This window comes from Crocodylus porosus, unplaced genomic scaffold (assembly GCF_001723895.1).
Source record: "Crocodylus porosus isolate Cpor-Errol unplaced genomic scaffold, CroPor_comp1, whole genome shotgun sequence".
In the NCBI taxonomy this organism is placed as follows: Eukaryota; Metazoa; Chordata; order Crocodylia; family Crocodylidae; genus Crocodylus; species Crocodylus porosus.
The window spans coordinates 25,229,462-25,235,710 of record NW_017728950.1 but is presented as its reverse complement, the minus strand read 5'-3'; positions in this window follow the sequence as shown (position 1 = coordinate 25,235,710).

The following is a 6,249-nucleotide window of genomic DNA, read 5'->3' as shown; positions in this document are numbered from 1 at the left end:
GCATATATGCATCAGCTAATTACGCATGCTCAGAAAGCTCTCTAGGTCACCAAGAGTTGAAATCCCCCCCCCTTTCAAGGACACAGTCAGTTGAATTCCAGCTTCTGTAATCTGCATGTGAATTGTCAGGGGGAATGTGGGGGTAGAGAGTGATTTAGTATAAGAAAAACTAGCAAATTGGCCAAAGGGGAGGGAGGAATGTCCTTGGTGGTGTGTCTTCCTATCAGGTACGAGATGCAAACTGTGCAGTTCTAACAACACTCTATTCATTATGCGTTTCTAATAATATTTCTAACAAGAGGGTGAACAGAAGCCCGGGAGGGACGAGTATATCGGGCGCGTGTACAGAGAAACCCCAGAGAGCGGGAGCGCGCGTATCGAGAGACCCCAGGTCGGGGCGAGCATATGACACGAGAACGTCCGGTATAGCTGCGAGGCTTGGGGCATGCTAAAGGGGAGGTCAGAGGCACGCATAGCCCTTAAGCCTGGGGTGCACCGAGTCACCCCATACAGAAAGGGGAATAGTTCCAGCATAACACCATGTACTAGGGGATCAAAAGCAGCCTCCCATATAGAACCAGATATCATCAAAGACATGGCGGGCGAGATAAGAGGGTGCTGGGTCACGTACTTGGCACGGCAGGGGTGCCAGAGGGATCACGGCCGCCCCTGCGCCCCACCCTGTGACAAAGACAATACATCTTTTTTTTTTTTAAGCTTCAGAATGTGGATAAGTAGATATTAACAATACATAACTCAATGGCAATGAAACACACAGATATATGTTCAGCTTAAGGCAATAGGAACATGTAATAGTCTAATCCAATAGTAATATAATGGTAATACAGTGGTATATATAACTTTAATACAATGGGTAAGTGCAGTTTCTCAGATCTCTTCATCACTTGACTCTATTTCTGAATCCACTTCTGAATCACTGTAGTTATTATATGGATCACAACATGCTGTCTCATAGCACTCACAGCCAGGACTGCGTGGCACAGAATAGCATGCTCATGCAAGCAAGGTAATCTTGCATTCTATCAGCTATTCTATCTAGAACTTGCAACTTGTTATCCAAAGGTATTCTGCTGGTAATGGTTCAAGCATGGTTATGACAGGAACATAACTGTTATTTTCAGCTTGTCAACCACACTGGTCAGGTTATGACAGTGGTGTATTAGGTTCAAGCGCACTGTGCCAAACGAGACTCTGATAATTGGCTCTACATACACGGTGCACAAGGGAGTCATATCTAGGTGGAAGTTTACCCTAACATCCAGAAGGGTCATCAAAGATGTTGACAACTGATACAGCAACACAACAGACCTTTCTACACAACTGTACAAAATGTTATCAACATCAGGCCTACTTCCTAGATCTGCTAATAGATGTGGATGTTGAAAAAACACTTTCCAAGCAGTTTCTTAGTATGACCACTGGACTGGCTGGTGGTATCACAACCCATGACATGGTGGAATCCAATTAGAGATACATAGATTTTTCTAATCCTAGTGCAGGCTGAAATATTGACCAAAATGTGAATTCACAGCAGCCATCTCAGATTCCAATATGTTGACTTCATGCCCTACTTGCCAAGTTGGCAACATGACTTTTCTGACATGGGCAGACCACCGCTACCTGAAACACCCTGTGGCTTCTTGTAGCAATGAGTTGCCTATGAAAACAAAATCTAGAGACCTTATTGGTCAATGTATATCCTACTAGTACACACAGTGGGGGTTTTTGCCTTCCTCTGTAGTTGGAGGCATGGCCCTCTATCCAGGATCTCTAAAGCATATACTGACAACATTTTATAGAAGCAGGACATTGGCTGCCATGGTTCCCCTTCTTTACCTGTGGCAGGTGTTAGATCTATGCTGTGTCAGGGTTCATAGTAGTCTTGCATAGAGTTTAGATTATGGAGTGTATAGGATAGTTTGGATGGTTTGGATCCTGCCTCAGGCTGGAGGTTGGACTAGATGACCTCTGGAGGTCCCTTCTAGCCCTACTTCTCTATGATTCCATGAAATCCATTGGATGGAGTAACATAACTCAGAAGCATAACCAGGTTTAGCTGACCAGCCCTGAGTCCTGCTTAGAAGGGGACCGAGAATTGTTGCTGCTGCTGTCTCCCCATTACCACTGCTGCCCAAGATACAGAACCTGGTTGTTACCTCTCTGCAGCAACCAGAGAGATCAAAATAAGTGTCATTTTGGGAATAACTTTGATTTTAAAATATCATGATAAATATGACAAAAATGAAGAATTTTGATTATTTGACAATTGTTTTTTCTTCTGAAATGAAAGAGACTATTTTGGACTACAACATTCATTCAAAAGTTTTCTACCATCTGTATTTCACAGAGGACAAAGCAAGCCTAACCTCAATCACAGCCAAACTCTCAAGACAATTCTTTAGCTGCTGATATGATATATGCAGTGCTCAGTATTTTCCACAAGGAGGAGAAAGAATACTAGTTAATGGAGTGAGTCTAGAATTTCCCAGGAAGAAGATAAATCCACATAAAAATAAAGACAGGACAACTGATTACATTTTGCAAGAGATGAAAGCCCTTCCCACACTGTATTATTCTTTGATTAAAGTTAATCAAGTTAATTATAGAGGAAAATCTCTGATATAAACAATGTTGGGCAGTGATGGTGGTGGGGAACCAAAACAGTTTCAGTTCTCTAGAGTTAATCTCTATACAGAAAATCTCTAGAGAGAACAAGCATGCGTTTTGAAAGCACTCAGTGCTGGTTTAACTCTGTTCTTATTGCACTCAGTAAATCTGCTGACTTCACTAGGGATACATCTGAAAACTCATTGAGGTTCAAATCATTTGTGGGCAGCTGGATACTAGTGCTTATTGACAGCAAATTGGTCCATGTTCCAAAGTGTCTAGCACATGACACGGGCTGTTTTGGGTCAGACTTTTAAAATTCCCTGAGAGAGCTAGATGCCTTGTGACTGGTAGTAGGAGGTATGTGGCTAACTTCCTTCAATGCTTTTGAAAAGCCCATTCTTTGGTAATAACTAGCCTAAAAAAATGGAGATAATCTCATGGCACCTTAGATCACATTGCATTTTCCATGAAAAATGGTGCAAATGCCCATAAATACACATGCAAGTGTGCATAGACCATTTCCTAATATAGTAGAACCCAAAATATTTCTACCTGGGTGATTCACAACCAGCTGAGTTTGCCAAAGTAAGGCAAGCTGAAGCTAAACAACATAGGTTGTTGAATTAGGGACAACCCACTTAGCAGTTCGCTGCAGCATTTACTTCAAAGGGTACTGCTTGTTCACGTGGATGGAAGTCATCAGTGTCCCATGCTGCTGGTCAGAGAAGTGGTTCCTTTTAAAATAAAAGCCATAGCAGATAGCTGGAGCATCTCAGTGGTCCCTTGCTGTTTGCCTGGGCTCTGCACACTTTTGGATGCCTCACAAACCCTTGTCTCCGTCAGGGTAAGGAACCAAACAGTGAAGTACCTAAGTTCTACTGGCATCCCATTCCACATTTAAATTCTCTAGATTGTTGTTAGACCCCCAACCATTCCTGGGAAGGAAGGACCTGACATTATACACAATGATTAGTTTTATCTGGCACCCTAAAGATTACAGCAGCTAGGAAACATTCTAAGAAGATGCAATTCTTCTTCACCACCATCGCATCCCCTCTAGGCTACAGAGGATTTCTGTTCCTCACCACTGACTCTCTGGCTCACTAGTGTTAAGCAACTTCCAGGTTCTTAACCATTGACTTTCTGCCTGCCTCTTTTTCATATGGACAAGGGTGTTGCAGTTCAATACGAACAAGATTTTTTGTGAGTTTAGGGTGCAGACAGAAGTGATAGGTTTTTACCCAATCTGGCCATGGAAAGCAGTTTATAGCTGTGACCAAACACAAGTGCATGGCTGCAGACAGCTTAGAAATGATGGATCCCCATTGCATGAGGTATCAGATAAAGACGTCTCAAAATGTAGTGTTTTTTGTAACTTGTGTCTGCGAGCTCCCAGCCTGTCCCTGTTTTCAGAATGGGAGTGGGGAAGGGAGCACTGGGAGTTCAGTTGGGTTTTTTCATGCCCCTTGGAGGGTGAGGTGGGTGTATGGGAGCCCCCCAAGGTAGGAGGGCCTCCAATTCACCCACCCTTCAGCACTAATTAGGGAGCCCCAAGAATGAGCTCCCTCCACTGCCTTACCCCCCTCCCATTCTGAAAACAGGAGCACTGGCAGAGATCCCTGGCCATTGCTATGGAAACCTGGCTGCGGGATCCCAGCCCCAGCTAGATCCCTCTCCACCCTGGAACCAACAGTGAACTTCTGGTTGGTCTGGGGTAACCCTGTAACTCAGATCCCTGGGCAGAGATTGGTCTCAGTTGCAGCTGGGAGCTGTCTGCACTCACTTTGATCCAAAGAGGACTCACTCCCTACAATTATTGAAGATCCAAAGATGCACTGATACAATCAGCTTTAGGACCAGCCTTTTATACACAGAATAGGTACAACTTAATTACAATGCAAGCTTCTCCTTATTGATGACCGTGGCCACAGTTTTCTAACCTGATCTCAGATCTGATATAATGTCTGTAAGGGTCAGAGGCATAACAGACACTTTTCAGGGCATGGACAGATTAATATATGCCTTGGTATAATTTACATCGATTTTGTACACCAGTGTAAATTATTCCACAATCAGGAACAAAAAATTATATAGCTATCCCCAGGATAGCTCACACAGGAAGCAGTACTGCTTCCTGCTTCTTACTGCAAGAGGCAGAGGTAATAACTCCTTTAGCAAATGACTGGCCAGGGATGGATGCAGACATAAGAAACCTAAAAGAATGTAACCTACGCTGATGGGGTTTTACCCCTGATTCTTTCAGTTGTAATTCTCCACTGGACTGGGTGATGTTGCTCTGGTTTGGAGGCTTGAAATGTCTGTGAGTTATGTTTTTATAATGGTGTAAAGCCAGTTATACCAGTGTAAAGGTTTTATCTCTTCATTCCCTCCATCTCACTCTTGTTGTAATTACACCTGCATTAAACCAAGATTAGTTCAGGTGATACAAGCGAGATTTAACCTCGTATGAATCACATAATTTTCAGTGGTTCTTGCTTTTTATTATGAAGTATCATGTGATATTTATATTTTAACTTGGCACTTACTTCAATAGAACATACCATTTGTCTTGTGTAAGTCCTAACCTGAACAGCAGTCTAGTTTTTTTGCCTGCAGACGGTGTGAAAAAAATCATAGGGGCAGTTAACACAATTACACCCCCCACCCAATCCCTTTTGTTTCCAGAGTCAATACAAACTAATTAAGTTAATTTTCTGCTTTGCTGATGCTGGGTGTTTTGTTTTAGCCTCTGACGTGTTCTAGCTCTGTAGACATCTAATTATAGCATTACAACCAGTTACCTAATTCAGGAATTAGGTGGGTTCTGGTTGAGAAATGACTCACTTTTTCAACCCACACCCCCCTTGTTTATTGCAAGCAGGAGAGAAAACATGGAGCCTGGAGGATTTCTAAATGTTACCTGCAAACACTAGAAGGAGCTTAATGGCATTCAGTAGAAACAAAATTAAGCCATTTCTACTTTAATTGTTAAAGTGAATGTAGTGCTCCTTAAGGGTTTTGGCTTGACTTCTATTAAAAAAAAAAAGGACCTTCTCACAGGATTAATTCAGGAAGGATATAAAACCACTAGTTCTAAAGGGGATTGTGATTAATTGTGGGTGAAGGTAGAAGTTTGTGGCTTGTTGAAACTAGAAGCATTTGTCTTGACCCATGTATCTGAGCTCAGTTTCATCTGGCAGTAGTATATTTTTTCATAGTTTTCATATATAATAGGGCTGGAAGGGACTTTGTAAGATCATCAGGTCCAGTGCCCTGCCCAAAGGGCAGGAAGTCAGCTGGGGTCATCCAACCGCTTCTTGAAAGTGTCCACAGTAGGTGCTTGCACCACTTCTGGGGGGAGTCTATCCCAGACTCTGGAGACTTGGACAATAAAGAAGTTTTTCCTTATGTCCAGTCTAAAATGGTTTTCCAGGAGTTTGTGACCATTGGGCCTTGTCTTCCCTTGGGGTACCCTGGTGAACAGATGTTCTCCCAGATCCTGATGCACACCCCAATATATATTTTTGTAAAAATGAGGCCTGTTCCTGTGGAACCTGTTCTAGCCCAGACCCAATGGAGCTGCACCAGTGTAAGTTGGAGGTGTTCAACTTATTTGAA